The sequence below is a fragment of the Chelonia mydas genome, chromosome 3 (assembly GCF_015237465.2).
Source record: "Chelonia mydas isolate rCheMyd1 chromosome 3, rCheMyd1.pri.v2, whole genome shotgun sequence".
NCBI classification, from domain to species: domain Eukaryota; kingdom Metazoa; phylum Chordata; order Testudines; family Cheloniidae; genus Chelonia; species Chelonia mydas.
Window position 1 is genome coordinate 75,463,182 of NC_057851.1, and position 17,645 is coordinate 75,480,826.

Sequence of the window (17,645 nt, forward strand, 5' to 3'; positions counted from 1 at the left end):
CTCCCAGAAAAATGCAAGATGGAACAGATTGTTTAGCATAAGTCATTAGCATATATTCTAAAGGACCATTCAAGGTAGAGTGGCCTCTCAACACCTCTGCAGTCATAGGACAAAAAAGGGGTTAGTGGGTTACAGACTGTTGTAATAATAAACAAATAATAAATAAATAATAATAATAAGTCAGAAAATGCCCTTTTCACAAAACTGAAGTTTTCTGTGGAAAAATTTAAATTTTGCTGGAAAAAAAATCAATTTTCCATTGGGAAAAGTCAAAATGACAGATTCCCGCAGGGAGACAGTGAAATTGACAAGCACCTTCCTGGTGGCCAGCAAACAAGCTGAAAAATTCCACTTTGGTTCTCCTTAAATGGATTTTTGTCTGGAACCCCTTTCTGAAAAAAACAACACATTTTTTGACAAAAGTTTCAAAAATGTGATTTATTTTATTTATTTATTTGCAGTAATTGATTTCCATTTTCTGGCCAGCTCTGTTCTTCTGATATTACCACTACTGGCTGTCTCTCTAACTGCTTCTTCTTCTCCCTGTACTTCTCTCCAGCTCCCCGTTCAACCGTTTCTTCCTCACTGCCCAGCTTGCATCCTTCATTACTGTCCCTTTTCCATGTCCCTGCTGCCAATACTCAACCAGCCTTCCCTGCCTCAGAAAGCTCCTGTCACTGAACTACATTAAAACAAAAGTTAGGAGTTAGGAATTTAAGGGTTGCATTTAAAACACAAAAATAGATACCTAAGTAGAGATCAGCAAATAAGCTTGCATAGGCAATTGCTGGTACTCACACTGAAGTTTTTAAAGTGGCCTACAGGAGTTAGTCACCCAACTCACAGTACCTTTCACTAGGTCATTCCCATTGACCAACTCCTTAGGCCCCTTTGAATATCCTACACCACATGGATAGTTGGACCTACCAGTTCATATTTTTGCCTGGATGTTTACCTGATTGCTCACATTCATGCCTATTTGGCACACATATGCTTTCAAACTGTGGCCCTAATGATACAACGTGATTTTCTATTTAGTTCCCCCCTCGCTTATTGTTACTCGTGTTCCCTGTCCACTGTGGAATAATGGTCTAATCTCTATGTGAACAGATAAGTGAGTGGCTCTGTACAAACTTAACACATTGCCCCATTCTTCACCCAGGAAATGCTGTAAGATTTACTCAATTATTTTGCATAACTTGGCAAGGCTTTCCCCACACTTTTGAGGCAGAGTTCAAAGCTCATTTTCAAGTAGTGTGAGCAGATGTCCCAATTTTATAGGGACAGTCCTGATTTTGGGGTCTTTTTCTTATATAGGCTCCTATTACCCCAGACCCCCTGTCCCAATTTTTCATATTTGCTGTCTGGTCACCCTATTTTCAAGTGTGAACCCCTAACACAGAGTTATTTGTGCTAATACACTAACACAGAATACATGTTTTTAATATTTACTTAATTGAACTGTACTAGTGTCTCTCTCACAAGAAAAAAAAAGAAGGGTGTTGAACATAGCTTGATCTCTGGGTGTCAATTTAAATTTGATTCATTTTCACTGGGATTCATTTTCTATTTAAAATTCTAATATTGCTCCCACTTTTCCAAAAGAAATGGTAAACTTCTTTCAAGAAATATTTGTGAAGACTTTTGTTTATCGGACTCCTTAGATCTTACTTCTTCATATCACGCTAAATTAATATATATTGCTGCTCGGTTGATTTCCTTTATGGCATATGCCAGCAGTAGGTACAGATATGACTGACAGTTCTGAAGGCAATTACTAAAAAAAAATTAAAACAAAAATTAGGGACTACAGTATCAGGTTCACAATATCAGGCTGATATTGAGTATTATTCTTCATCAATATTTGTACTGTGGCAGTGAATAGGAGCTCCCATTCTAGACTGGAACACAACAAAGATGGGTAGTTACCAGGTGGAATCAGAAGGGAGATATGGGCACAGGCGCTCACTTCTGTTTTTGCAGATGGGTGCTCCTCTCTGCTGCCTCCCACCATGCAAGCAGTGGGCGGAGCCTTGGGGTCAGGAAGAGGCTGAGCTGGGGCAGGGCCTTGGAACAGAGAGGCGGGTGCTGCCTTGGGGCAGAGTTTGCGCATGGGGTGATGGTCCAGGTGCCAGAGCCCACAAAAGATTAATCCAGTCCTGTGGGTGCTGAGTACCGACTTTTTTTTTGGTCCATGTTTCAGCCCCAGAGTGAGCACCTATGGATATGGGTACTTTTTTGATAGTTGTCCACTTTAATAATATATATTTTTACTGCATTCTCACCTCCGGTAACGTGATTCTGAATGCCGTCTGAAAATAAGGTGAATTAGTAAATTCTGCAGAATTTTAAATGTATTATTTTATCTGTAATTATAATATACAAGTATGAATTTAGCTAAATTCTCTTTCATGACCTCCCATGAGAGATAACTTTTTCCCTTTAACTACGGAAGTTGAGCTTTGGCATAATTTTATGCTGTTATATATTGTTTAGTAAAAAGTAGATAGATAATGCAGTTTTAGCCAAACCTTTGTATGACCAAAGGAGCATACAGATACCTTTTGCCTGATGCAACACCGTTTGTTAAACTACTTTATTGATTGTGTAGTATTGCAATGTGTGTTTCATTGCTTCTTTGACAAGTTTATAGATTTCCTTGTAGTGTATTGTGATTATATGACATGTGGTATCAGTGTATGAAAAACCTCTTGTTTCCTTGTATCCTATTAAGAAATTTTAATATGGATGTCTCTTTTAATTTAGTCATACACATGGTGAAAGCATTTCATGTCTTTTTAGAGCAACATCTATGAACATATCTGCACCCAGTACTCTGGGAGAGAGAAATTCGACAGCGTCTCACTTTATGAACAGAGCGTGCTCACCTAGTAGTAGCTATTTTGGTGAAGTATGTTAGCTGATATTTTAAAGCTGGCTGCAATCTTCTCCGCTTCCCCATCTGCTCAGCGGAAGTTTCACAGGGGCTACAGTAGCCTCACAGGGCTAGATTCTGCCAGTGTAGAAAAGGAGTAGGGCTATAACCTGGAAAAAAAATAGTCAGTCCCAGTCCAGTCAAAACTGGGCTGTGCTAGCCAGGGAAGGAGCATGATCAAGATATCCAGATATGCAATTATTTTCAATCTTATGAGAAGTCTTCACCAGCATAGAGCCTATAGTACAGCTTCTCCCCTAAAAGAAAGTCCAGAAACTGCAAGATGCTTATGTACAGCCTGCCCACCCTCAGGTTAACTATTCCTTAGGGCGTAGGGCTCTCCTTTTAGCTGTTATTTTGTTGATATGCCAGAAATGGTCTAATAGGTTAGAGAGGCATAAATATCCTTTAAAGCAGCCATGTTGGTTTGTCCCTATCATATGATGATCAATCCATGCCATGCTTAAAAATATACTATATTCAAAAGTATGATGATGAAATTTGTGTGATTATTATGAATGTCAAGCCAAGTAATCATTAAAATATTCTAAAACTATGAAGATATCCTGCTCCTTAAATGAGCACATCCCCCTTTTACCAGTTGAAGAATATGATGTTCCACAAGAGCTAGACAGAAAGGTTATATTTTCCATTAAAAACTGGCCTTTTTAAAAAAATTGCTTTCTTTGGCTAAATCCAAATGTGATTTTTTTTGGGGGGGGAGGCGGAAGTGGGGGACTTTTTGTTCTCCTTCCTTCCTCTTTTTAAAATTATTTTACAGTAGAAAAACAGAAAATGGAGGAGAAAAGAAAAAAGGGAGTATCAAAATGATTTAATTTTTTCCCCTACTATTCCTGTGACATGTTTTCACCATACAACACTACTTTTACAATCCTTCTCAGCTGGGGCAAACTGTCATAGCTCCATTGGCTAAATTTCACAGGGATACATTTTACCTTTACATCAGATTCGCTTTGCATTATCCATTCTGACTATCCATTCGAGCTTCAGTGGCATCCACAGCTCAGGTGAGCTGTATTAAATCTATCTGTCAATGTTACAGTCTTCCAGCTTATCCCCTTTGGTGCATCTGTTTAAAATTTAACTGTATGAAGCATGCCTGCTGCCAGAGGTCCAAACATTCTCCTGGTTGGTTTAATTTGAATAAATCAAATACTGCTACACATATTTATTAGCTATGTTCCTGTACTCTGTCAACCCGCTACAAGCTGCCTCTATAACAGATGATGCAAAACTGCAGGTGTGGCATGTAGTTATGCCACTCTCTTGAATAATTTTTTAAGTCATTTTAAGAGATTTGGTTGCTATCATCGATAGAGCAGTGTATCATTCCTTCAGCTTGCTAGAAGGCATTTTTGTTTTTGAAATAGAACATTCAACAACACTTTCTCCCCAAGTTTTCAACAGCTATTTTTATCTCCTCCCCTACAACATTGCATTGTATTAATCCATTTCATATTTTCCATGCTGTGTTGCAGGAGAGTGAATGGATGGATAGTTAAGTGACGCACATTGAAATGGGGAAAGACGAACAAAAAGAAAAAAAGCTATGACATCTTGAAGCTGACACCAGTTGTCCACACAAACTATGAATGGTTTGAGTAACATGTGAGCTAAGGTATATGACCTTCATGGAGCTACATGGCCCAGGTGGTCCTCCCCACCCTGGGAAGCCCGCTGATATCCTGATGGAAAGGCTTTTTCAAGGGAGGTTGCATATGCCTATGCAGCCAGCCAGCCTTGTGTCCTATGCAGAAATGTAGTGCTTGACTACTCTCTCCCTCTGCTGTATGTTGAAAGGAGTCCGGAAGGCACTGAGCATATTCCGTATCTTCCCTACTCCATGAGTCAGGTGGGTTGCCTCTTAATTGACCAGCTGTGGAGAAGGATAAATGGAGGACCAACAACTCCAAAAATGGAGGAGAAATATCTCCCACACACATAACAAATAAGGGAGCACTCCCCGAGTTAACTATGTTGTTTCACTATTACCAACCCCTCTCCACTCACGCTTCCCTTCTCTGGCAGTATCCCTTATGGAGATGGCCTATAGAAAAGCATAGAATCAGCTTGCTACAGGTTTTTAAAACCATCCTCTGGGATTTAATTGAGAATTATATTGCTACTTTATACAAACAAAAGCTGCTTTGAACATCTACTCCTATAGCAACAACAGAAGCTACTCATCTGAGTCCTAATGTTTAGAGATTGTTCAAAAAGAGCTACAGCTGAGTCACTACAGATGTGATTTGGAATATAATTAAGTTCAACATTTCATAACTGAAAAGGAGTACTTGTGGCACCTTAGAGACTAACCAATTTATTTGAGCATGAGCTTTCGTGAGCTACAGCTCACTTCATCCGATGAAGTGAGCTGTAGCTCACGAAAGCTCATGCTCAAATAAATTGGTTAGTCTCTAAGGTGCCACAAGTACTCCTTTTCTTTTTGCGAATACAGACTAACACGGCTGTTACTCTGAAACATTTCATGACTGCCCATTTTGCAGATTCTGCACCATCTTGTGAAGCACTTGCCAATACTGGTCCGATATATTATGGCTGTTCCTATATTCCTTTCCTAAGGATTCTATTCTGAAAGGTGAGCACTCCAGTCCCCTTTAGGAAAGCATTTATGAAAGCATTCCAGCAACTGTTTCGGTTGTTTTCCAAATCCAGACCTGAAGCACATGCTTAAAATTAAGCATGACATAACTTACATTGGCTAGAATGGAAGTTAAGTAAATATATCAAAAAGAAAAGGAGTACTTGTGGCACCTTAGAGACCAACCAATTTATTTGAGCATAAGCTTTTGTGAGCTACAGCTCACTTCATCAGTGCTCTGATGGATCTAGGCCAGAGTGATCAGCACCTTGCAGGATCACATTCTATATCCTGAGTCAGAACATGAACCGGTACACCATGGTGCTGGGCACTTTCAACCTTCCACTGAAAGCAATGGAAATTGAGAGCACTCAGCATTTCAATTAAGAGTAGACATAAAGAGAGAAGGTGACATGCATTAGGCATGGAAGGACAAGGGCAATACTACCACAACTCTGAGATTTCCTAAATTTTAAGTTCTTGACTTCGCACCCTTAAAAAGAACACTGTTAAGGTAGTGTGTGTAATATATCACTATAGGCATTATATACCTTTAACTACCTGCTTTTATAAGCCTGTAAATATACAAAATAAATATGCATTTGTGTAATATAATTACACACATTACAGGTCATCCTCTAACACCCTCTAGTTTATTCTGTAGAGCATAACTAAAATAATGGAGTGAGATTCAATTCAATTTACTGATGACTGACATGGGAGCTGTCACTAACAGCTGGACCTGGGTCAGTTACAGCAGGATAAGGAAGTTGAGACATGCAATATGATAGAATTTGCAGATGTCAATTATGTTAGTTCAGCCAATCACTGATTTGTATTTGTATTGCAGTACATCAGGGAGATGAGAAATAAACAAGCTTGATGGACAAGTACCATTTTAAAGTATTGATAATTTCCATGTAAATTAAAATGATATAGCTGAAAGGGAACTACCCGGAGAGATGTTTGGCAGTCTGCCTGCTTATTTCAACAATTCAGTCACCAAAGGAGGGTGTCAAGGCTATTTAGAATTACAGCTGTTACTTTTCTTTGATGCTGAGTGACTGGGGATTAGTAAATACTTCTTAGGGGCCAGTCTGGGGACTTGATGTTGGTGCTGTTCACTGCACTGATAGTTAGGAAGATGGCAGAAAACAAAACTCTGTGTGTTTCACTTCTACAAAGCTGTCAATAGCACTTGTTGCACAAGTTCGTTCATGGTACAAAACATTTGCACTGACTGCAAGGGGAAGCCTCTAGGGGTTGTGTAGACATGGTAGAAGAGAAACTAAAATAAACCGACCAACCGAAAAATTGAAGTTAGTGACTTTGTTAAACAAAAACAGCTTTTTGATAAGAATCATGTATGCACACACAGCCATACAATTAGGAAGGGGAACAAGAAAAACCTAGGTAGAAGAATTTTATTTAAGAAGTGCAAAATTGATGAAAAATAACTACCTGTCCTCAAGCTTTAAGTGTTTTATTTCTCCTTTTTGTTTTTAGGGGCTATTAGAGAAAGTGGGTGAGACTAAAGTCCATGGGCTATGATTGTGACAATAAAGCTGAAGACATAGGACACAGAAACTTCAATACCAGATCAGACCCACTGTCCTAGTCCAGTGGCTGATAATGGGCAGCATCAGGTGCTTCAGGTGCAATAAACCATTCATTTGACAGATTGGAGAATATGGGGCACATAAAGTCTCCTATTAAATCCTTTAGAGATTGGTTTATAATCTGAAGCAGGAGGTTCAATATCACCTCAAAAATGTTAGTACTAATTACTATAATTCTGGACATTTTTGTTATCCATATATTTGTAACTTGCTAAATTCTTGGCCACAAAAATAGCCAGTAACACTGAGCTCCACAGGTTAATTATGCATTGTGTGAAAAGTATTTCTAGCATCATTTTTTAATCTACCACTTTTTAATTCATTTGACTGCTTACTTGATTTCCTGTGATGAGTCAGGGAGAACAAAACCTCCCAGTCTACTTTCTCAGTACCATTCATTATTTTGTGTACTTTTATCAGGGTCATTTTATTCATTTCTAAGGTAAACAATCCCAGTCTTTTCAATCTCCCTTCAAATGAGAATTTCCATGTCCTTAATCATTTGTCACCCTTGTCCTTAATCATTTGTCACCCTGAACACCCTCCAATTCCACAAAATCTTTTCAGAAATGGGGTACCAGCACTGCAGAAAAAAGCAAAGCAGCAATTGCGGAGTATTGTGATGTGGACTAAATTCAGCTTTGTTGGTTTGGTTTATCCTTATGGACATTAATGCCATTGGAGGTTGCCTGGGTGTAAAAACATACTGTTGCCTAGAACTTTGGTTTTAATCCTTCCTTAAATGAAGTTGCTATGGGCCAGTGTAGGAAGTTGGTTAGTAGACTAGATGGACTGATCCACTAGGTTAAACATATTATGGAAGCAACTACAATTCAGATGAAGATCATTACTTCTCCCAGCACAAAAGTGTTCCTTGAAACGATCCCTCAAGAGTCCAAGTCAGAGTCAGGTGCTGATGCTATGGCTACATATTGCCTGGGTACCAGTAAGGCATACTTTGTCAGTGTTCCTGAATTAGTGTCTTGTCAAACCACAAGCAGAAGCAGTGTTAGTGGGCAAGACATCACTCACAGCCAGACCAAGCCACGAGGCAACAGTCCAAAAAGCAAATGAAGGTTCCTTACTTGAAAACTGAGTTCTTCAGGATGATCTCTGCATATTACAAAGGGATCTGAAGAGGTTCACCTCCATCCATCTTTTGCTGTGGTTGGAAGGAACTGAAGTGGCAGGTTGTATCACAACCTGTTTTATAGCCTCACTCTCAGAACATTCTCAAATGCTGATAGTAAATGTTCTAATGGGCACTACCACCAGAAGATTCCTGTCCAAGGTGTACCAATCAGTGCATCCCAAGAGTGCAAATTTACAGAGGACACTGGAAGAATTTTAGAGTAGCAGCCGTGTTAATCTGTATCCGCAAAAAGAAAAGGAGTACTTGTGGCACCTTAGAGATGAACAAATTTATTTGAGCATAAGCTTTCGTGAGCTACAGCTCACTTCATCGGAAGAATTGGTAGTTATAACATGACAATGGAAATAAAATGACTTGAGTCACAAGATGACAGCTAGATGAGCATTTTATTGGGTTTTCAAAAAAAAAAAAAAACTTCAGAACAAAATACCTAAGCACGCAAAGATGGGATGAACACTAACAACATTGGCAAGTGATGCTATTTGTTTGTTTTGTTGTAGATCAATAGTTGTTTCAAGCTGTTTCGGGAATAGTTGTTGTCGTCATCATCACTAAGGTCTCATCCCACTCTCACTGAGGTGAAAGGCAAAACTCCCCTTGACTTCCATGGGACAGTATCAGGACTTAGAACCCCACTTTTCCCTTTACATTAAACTACTTTAATAATGAAACAATTCAGTTAATAGAAAGCTCCCACAGTTAATGAAAAAAGGCATCTCAGAACTTTTGGTTGGGGAGTCTTCTAGACAACAGCCAAAGTACCAAACAGGCAGTTTTCTTGTGCATTCTGGATTAGTTACATTTCAGTCTTTCCATTTTTAAGAACTTGCTTCTTTTATTTGGGACAAATAAGTCAGTACAAAGAACAGATCAAGTCCCCTCATTCCTGAACCATGTGGACCACTATCCCTGGAAGATAGCCATACTCGTTTCCATCACTGGTCTGTCTGGTTTATTACTGGCTTCTGTTTTTTTTCTTTGAAGAGGCTGTACATGGCTAAGTAGCTGTGTGCATGTGGACTATTGCTCACTCATGTAGACTCTGTTTCAATTTAGCTTTAGAGAACATTTGCTTCCACATGAGTCACAAGTTGTTATCCCAATAATGAAACTATCTAACTGCTGCATTAGAGGATAGCAAGGTGCTGCAGTCCACTCTAATGAAGGACATCCCCCCCCCCCGACCCGTGGAAAGAAAATGAGGTACATTTCTGAGGTATAGCCCCAGACTACTCAAGAGAGCCAGCGTTGGACTTAACTGTGAAGAGTTACACAGGGATCTCACAAAACTGGGTGACTGGGCAACAAAATGGCAGATGAAATTCAATGTTGATAAATGCAAAGTAATGCACTTTGAAAAACATAATCCCAACTATACATATAAAACAATGGGGTCTAAATTAGCTATTACCACTCAAAAAAGATCTTGGAACCATTGTGGATAGTTCTCTGAAAACATCCACTCAATGTGCAGTGTCAGTCAAAAAAAACTAACATAATGTTGGGAATGATTAGGAAAGGGATAGATAATAAGACAGAAAATATATTGCCTCTATAGAAATCCATGGTACATCCAAATCTTAAATACTGCATGCAGATCTGGTTGCCCCATCTCAAAAAAGATATATTGGAATTGGAAAAGGTTCAGAAAAGGGCAACAAAAATGATGAGGGGAATGGAACAGCTTCCATATAAGGAGAGATTAATAAGACTGGGACTTTTTAGCTTGGAAAAGAGGTAACTAAGGGGGAAATATGATTGAGGTCTATAAAATCATGACTAGTGTGGAGAAAGTAAATAAGGAAGTGTTATTTACTCCTTCTCATAAACACAAGCACTAGGGATATCCAAATGAAATTAATAGGCAGCAGGTTAAAACATAAGGAAGTATTTCTTTGCAAAACACAGTCAATCTGTGGAACTCTTTCCCAGAGGATGTTGTGAAGGTCAAGACTATAACAGGATTCAAAAATGAACTAGACAAATTCATGGAGGATAGGTCCATCAATGGCTATTAGAGAAGATGTGGGGGCTGGTGTTCCTTGTCTCTGGTTGCTGGAAGTGGGGAATGGGCAACAGGAAATGGATCACTTGTTTCATTCATTCCCTCTGAAGCACCTGGCATTGGCCACTGTCAGAAGACAGGATATTGGGCTAGATCAACCTTTGGTCTGACCCGCTATGGCTGCTCTCATGTTCAGGGAGACGATAGTGACCAGGCTACCATCTGCTCAGAGTTACAGGTGTCCTTGCTGCCACAGCGGGATGCCATTTGCTCTCCTTGTACCCAGGGGCTAAGTCTGGCCCTCGGTATGTGAATGGAAAAAAATGTGTTTGATGGGCAGCAGTAAGACTACCAAGAGATAGAAGGAGAAGCAAGATGAAAAGTTTTCACACATCTTCAAGAGATGTATGTTTAAAAAGAGTTATTGTTCTGTGAAGGATGAGCTATTTCATGGGCATTGAGTTAAGAAAAAAATTTCCACACATTTCCGGCCAGTTGGGTACAACAAAGTAGTCGGATTGGGATCCAGGAAGTGGGTGGACAAAGCCCGCCCACTGCTAAAGGATCCCCCCCTCCCCCAGCCTAAGAGGGGGGTCCACAGGACCTGGAAAACCAAATAATTACGGGTGACAACTAATGAACAACAGGGACAGGAATGCGGTCAAAGAGTCAAACGAAGGGAACCGGATGGGGACACCGAGCAGACAACCCCTGAGAGCGCCCACTGCTCCTCGAAGGCATCAGTACAACAAAGTAGTCCTATTGGGATCCAGGAAGTGGGCGGGCAAAGCTCGCCCACCGCTAAAGGATCCCCCCCCAGCCTAAGGGGGAGATCCACAGGACCTGGAGGCCAAAAAATTACGGGGGACAACTAATGAACAACAGGGACGGGAATGCGGTCAAAGAGTCAAACGAAGGGAACCGGATGGGGACACCGAGCAGACAACCCCTGAGAGCGCCCACTGCTCCTCGAAGGCATCAGTACAACAAAGTAGTAGAAGGCTGATCTACTGGCCACTGGATTAGCAGTTTTCTGTTCCCTGCCTGACCAGAGCAGGGGCTGCTCCAGGCTAATTAACCTGAAAAGAGTCAGGTGAGGCCATTAAGGTAATGTGACCACCTGACTCTAATTAAGGCCCTTCTGATTCTATAAAAGGGCTCACTCCAGTCAGGCTGAGGGGAGCTGGGGAGCCAGAGGAGAGGAAGTGTAGCTGAAGGGCTGGTTAATGAAGACACCCTCAAACGATTGGTAAGGGTGCCCTAAGGTAAGGGTGAAGAAGAGAGAAGCGGGAGAGCTGTGGGAAATGTAGCAAACGTAGAAGTGAGAGGGCCCAGGGAAATGTAGCAACTCTGGCAGTGAAAGGTTGGCTGCCAACAGCTGCTACCATTAGAGTCCCTGGGCCAGCACCTGGGGTAGAGGGTGAGCCCAGGTTCCCCCCAACCTGCCACTACAGAAACACCTCCTGGGAAGGGAAGACAAGCCCCTGTCAGGACAGGAGGCTCAACTGTTTGGGAATAAGCCCATAGGGACAACAGAGACTGTGGGAGTTCTCTAACCAACCTCCTTGCTGGCTTATGATGAAAAGGGATCAGTAGACTGTAACTCTGGCCCTAGAGAGAGAAGGGCTACGTGGAGGGTCACAATGAGCCTCTGAGGCTAGCATAAACTGGCTAGAAGTGCGGGACCCACGGGGACAAGGCTGGAGCTCTGCCACAAGCATAAATCCAACTCTGCCCCCGCCCAAGGTACTTGATACTAAAATCTATACCTGCCTATATATAGATGCTACAACCATAGAATGCCTTTTCCTGCTACATACTAGGTGTGACATTTTGCAACTACATGCAGCACATTTGGGGACCACATTGTAGTTTTAAGCCTAAACAGAACAATCTCAAAAAGCCATTATACAGAGATGGGTCAGACAGTATGAGCTATGCTCATAGACCTCCATATTCATAAAGGTGGGGTGAGTGGGCATGTTTGTGTTTTCTTAGCTCATTGGAGATGGATTTCCTGAAGAATCTAGAATCACTAGAGAATTTTGCATTAGCCACCCCATAACACTAGCTATTCAAAAAGCACACACAAACACACACAGCTTTTTGAAGCTTCCCCCTAAGGAGGGGGCCACTGATCAAAGGCCCAAACAGCTGAAATGTTCCAAAGGGTGGGGGGGAGGCACTTTTCTGGTTCTTGAAGTACAATCTGAAATGAACTTGTAAGCGGAACACATCCAGTTGAGGGGTTTCAAAGATGGATACATACCTGTATGAACTTTTGTTTTTATACAGTCTCTGTAACGTTCTTGCCCTAAGAACAAATGTATTTTGCTTTGTGAAGGTTGGTTGGTAACTTGTATATGCTGCTGTAGCCCCTGGGGAAAGGTTAAATAGTCAGACCTGCTGGGGAAAACAGTGAGGTTCAGACCGACTGCGCAACTCATCCCCCATTCTGGAGGGAGAGAGATGTGGGCTCTGCCCAAGAGAGGTAACTGCTCAGAAGCCACAAACCTTAAGTGGGTACCCTTAAGGAAGACCAGCTGTGGGGTTCAAAGGTACAGTTAACCCTGAAACTATGATAACAAGAACTAAATATGTATTGTCTTGGTCTGACTTGAGCTGCATCCTGAAAATAGTCACCATCGTCATTTAAAGTTGGATTTGCAGTTAGATAAAAGAACCACATTATCTAAATAAGAGTCGAAAGCTATCCATCAGTGTGGGCATCATTAAGTAGCCTAACATGAAACAGCATTAAAATCAGCCAGACCAGTCCCAGGTAATGTCAGGTTTTTCAAAATGAATTATACCAGGGAGGCAGTATTGCACAAAAATTACTTTATGGAACATTAGTATGAATGAAAAGCTAAGAGCTATCAGGATGTGCTTTAACACAAGATCTGCCCAACACTGATTTTTCTGAATTACTTTTGGAACAAAAGCAATGTTTACCTTTATTATGTTGTTGGCCTTTGTGTTGGGCTTATCATCCTAACTATACATGAGCTGAATTATAAGGTTTTGAAATTAAAGCTCAAGTCTGTAGTTTAGCTCTTTCATTGGTTTGATTCTTGCTTACTCTACCCTCAAACGGGTCGATGATACCTTGGCCCCATTGAAGTCGATAGGAGTTTTGCCATTAACTTCACTCTCACTGGGTGAAATCCTGGCCTCATTGATGTAATAATCATTAGTTGAGAATGTGCAAAGAAAGAGTGGTGTTAATATTGGTTTCCTTACTTTCTGCAGGAAAGACAGGGAACTCTTTCTTTCCAAGACTGATTACATATTCTTTCCAAGACTGGTTACATATATTTGTACTCAGCCATTCATAAACATATAAGCAGAACCAAAAATGCATCATCAGAAAAGGGAATATGAGTTAAAGCCTCCCAGGGGAAACATTTCAACACCCTTTATCCTATATACCCAATCACTTGGAATATTTCCTACCATATTCACTTGAGTCACCTAGTGCTGTTGCTATATGGTATACAAAATTCTCAGTAGTACTGGGGAAATTCAGTCACTCCCATTTACCCTCTCTCATAACAAAAATACAAAAAGACATTCAATTAAAGTGAAAATTTTAAAACTGAGTAACAGATTTAAAAAACCCTATACAGCATGAATAGACGTGGAACGCACAGCTTCAAGATATAAATCAATGGCAAGAATTTAGTAGAATGCCAACAAATATTAGATTACATATTTAAGGACAGGATCTGGGTTTTTGTGTGTGTTCATGATCCAGATTGGGGTCTCTGGGTATTAGAATTCCATACATATTGAATTATAATGAAGATTAGACATTTATATAGATCTTTACAACTTCCAGTTATGTTACACAGGATACAACTATGGGATATAAACTCTCATTCTTCAGGATTTTCCCTCTAGGTATGTCATTCCACCACTAAGGGGTGCCTTACATCTTTTTTCTGAAGCATTTCATCCTGGCCACCATCAGAGACAGGATACTGGGCTAGGGAGACAAATGGTTTGATCCATTATGGAATTCCTCTGTCCCTGTTTTTGTTCGTTTTTTTTTTTTTTTTAATTGCCACACTAACAGTCACTTTGAACTGGATAATACAATGCAATTCTGATGTAACCCCAGAAATAACACTGGTTGTTCAAGGGGGTTGAGAAAGAGGGAGAACGACAGAAGCATGTGGATGGCTGTAACTCCAGACAAGGGCCTACCATGAGCAGGCCCTCATGTAGTGCAGCAGCCAAAAACCAGCCTGAAGCCAGAGGGAGACTGAACACCTGACTGGGGAAAGCCTAGGATGGGGGCCAGGAGGAGCACCAGGCCAGGAAGCAATCACCTGAGAAGAACAAACCAGAGTCAGACCCAGTATCACCTCGCCTAGATCCAGATGGGGCCAAGAGTACTGGGGCGTGTGCTTTTGGGAATAAAGAAAGGGGTTGTAGTTAGTTAAGGTGGGACGTTGTTGATCTTAGTGCATTTATGGAGAGTGGAAAAAGAGAGCGCCAGAGGGGTTTGTTGGGGAAAGTTTACCAAAGATGACAAGGCGTACCCAAGACTTGCTACCAGATTGGAATTGCCCAGCAGGCCCGAACCCTGAATCTAGACTCAGTGCTCAGCATCTATCCTTTCGTTCTGTAGTAGTACTGGGCCTCGTGTTGGATATAACCCTGTTTTATCTCTCCCCCTATCTTCTTTCCCTGTTTTTTTTCTATTCATTCCTCTGTAAATAAATATTTCCCTTTTGTATATGTGTTGAACTATTCTGGGGTGTGAGTGTTTGTGAGTTTACTCAGCAGAGGTGGGGGGGGGGTTGGAACAGATGCCTCTGGGATGGAAGGGAGTTTCCCTGCTATGTTGCTGTGTGTGGCATTTCTTTGCTAGAGTCCAACCCCTGCACAGCAGACTACATCTTGGCCACAAGGATGCTACAGTTACACCTTCTTCCCTTGTTACTGGGAATGAATAATACCCAATATAACAGGCAAGTCTTACAAAGAGTATTTACTTCTGCTTAGTGAAATGATGCACTGACATTTTCAGCAGTGAATAATTTCACCACTGACACATTAATAATATTTAAATTGAGACAGGTCATATTGTACTTCGAAAAGCTTCTGTACTTGATATTTTTCCCAGTGTTAAAGGCTTATTTCTTTTTAAGAGAATAGATTGGTATCTTTTATGAGTTAAGGCCAAAATTTTCAAAAAAAATGTGTCCAAAGTTAGGTTCTTAAAACCATATATAGGCATCTAAATAGGCCTACATCTACATTGCAGCCTGAGGGGTAATTTGGATAGACATACCCACACGAGCTGTAGGCTAGCTAGCTGGTTAAGAACAGCTGTAAGGACATTGGTGTGGGCTTCAGTGCAGTCTGTACAAGTCTGCCTGTCCCAGTGGGTACATGCTTGTATTGCTAGTCCACAGCACCAGGTCCTTATTGCTATTTTGAGTGAGTTACCTGTATTAGCTGTAATCTAGCTATATCTGTATGAGTTGCGAGTCAAACCCCCATCTGCAGTGTATACAGAACCTAGCAGACTTGATTTTTAGAAATACTGGGCATCCACAGCTTGCAGTGAAATAGCTGATTCCTAGCTTTCCAGTGAGGTGTAACAGGTTTTCTTTTGGGCCCAATGGAGCACAAAGTATAACTTTTTGATTATGTTCTTGCCTTCCCAAAAGGAGGGTTTATTAGTGCCACTTCAAATGGTAGTAACGTCATGCAGACATTTCTCTCCATTCAGAGACAGAGACAAGGAGGATGGATTGTGCAGTGGTTAGGGCACTACACCTAGGACACGGAAGAACTGAATTCAGATTCTTGGTCTGCCACACATTTCCTGTAGGACTTTGGGTGAGTCACTTAACCTCTCTGTGCCTCACTTCCTCATCTGCAAAATATGGATAACAGTACTTCCCTCACACAAAGTGAGTGTTGCGAGGATAACTACAGTACATTAAAGATTTCAAGTTGCTCAGGTACTGCAGGAATAGGGACCATATAAATAACAAATAGAGAGAACATTTTTTTTTTGTAGACAGCCAAAAAACTGATGGTTGATAATTTGGTAACAATCTGACTTGGGCTACCTTTGAGCTAGTGACTTAATGGTTGTCATATAACCTACTAATCCCTTGAGCCATCCAATACCACTAAATTAAGTCCAGAAGGCAAAGTCCATTCGGATGCAACATCATTAAGTCAAAATACTTATTTTACACCTCTATAGCATCATTTCAGAGCATTTACACTATAGAATATCTTTGATGACAATTAGCAATATACCAGATAAAAAATAAATCAGTAAATATAGATCTTGTATGTTATTCATGCATGTAAAAATATTGTTACCTTCCTAAGAGCCACCATAGCAGAATGATTAAGTCTGCAACTCAGTTGTAATGGGATCAATAATTTATACCCAGACAAAGTACAATGCATAAGAGTGCACACATCCAGTACTTTGAGTGAAACTGAACAAACAGGAATACTCCTTAAATTATTCAACTAGACTTACAGAATCTTTTTATAAGATAGACTGAGTCCACTTCCAAATGGAGTGGTAATTAACCAGTAAAAATAGATATATTAAACATGCCTGCAATGGTTTCACAATAATCAGGGCAGAAATTTTGTAAAAAATTATGAGTTAGCACCCCAAGTGCTTTTATTCAAATGAGTCTGGTTTTCAGTTCAGGGGCATTAGAGAACTCATCACATTTCAGCAAACACGGACTTAAATATAAACCTTATTTGGTCATTATTGCAGATCTATGCAGACCATTATTTTGAAGGCTGGGTAGTAAAACAAATAAAGCAAAGCAGAGAATATCCTTTTAAAAAAATTAAATGTGTGGAACTGGAATGATTATAACATTAACTGGCAATACTAGAGGGATCTTTAATAATATTGTCAGTGTCAAAAGCAATTTGGTTTATAACAGCCCTCTGTGTTCCAAACTATCCTTTCACACATGACCGGCTCTGCTGAACAGAGTTAGTCTTTTGGTTTTAATAATAGAGAGGGCATTGAGCCTGCAGGCCATTCTATTACTTTTGATCTAAAAAAAATCTTTATACTTATGATTTAGAACAAAAACTCATGTTCAATTAATGTTCTCTATGATGCCAAATTTAAAAGATTACTTTTTCTTTTTTTACTCTTCTAAAACCACCATCTGGATAATTCCCTGCTGTCAAAGAAACCAGTGTTCTTTACAATGAATGATCCATTGAAAACTCTACAAATGCCACTTGGATTTCTTCCTGTTATTAGGGGAATCAAAATGGCAGCTCTGCTGCTGTAG